The following is a 348-nucleotide window of genomic DNA, read 5'->3' on the forward strand; positions in this document are numbered from 1 at the left end:
ATTAAGACTGCTATTAAATATAGTATGATAAAGGCAATAATTACAGAAGTAGTTTCGTTATATTTTATTTTTACAAAAATCTATTGTAACGTACATAATAACAGTAATATCACTACGTTTTTATTCTTTGAGTTTTAAAACACTGAAGCAGAGATAAATTAAAGTTAGGTCAGCATTATATAAAATAGTTATGGAATCAAATATATAGAATAATGCCATGAATTAGAAACACTTGTGGGCCTTTCCATGCCAAGCTAGATACATAAACAGATACATGAAGGAGCTGGATTTTGTGTAATGAAAAATACCTTTCTTAAAATCCACAAGGTACTATATGTCCTTAATTAA

The sequence above is a fragment of the Penaeus monodon genome, chromosome 31 (genome assembly GCF_015228065.2).
Source record: "Penaeus monodon isolate SGIC_2016 chromosome 31, NSTDA_Pmon_1, whole genome shotgun sequence".
Taxonomy (NCBI): Eukaryota; Metazoa; Arthropoda; class Malacostraca; order Decapoda; family Penaeidae; genus Penaeus; species Penaeus monodon.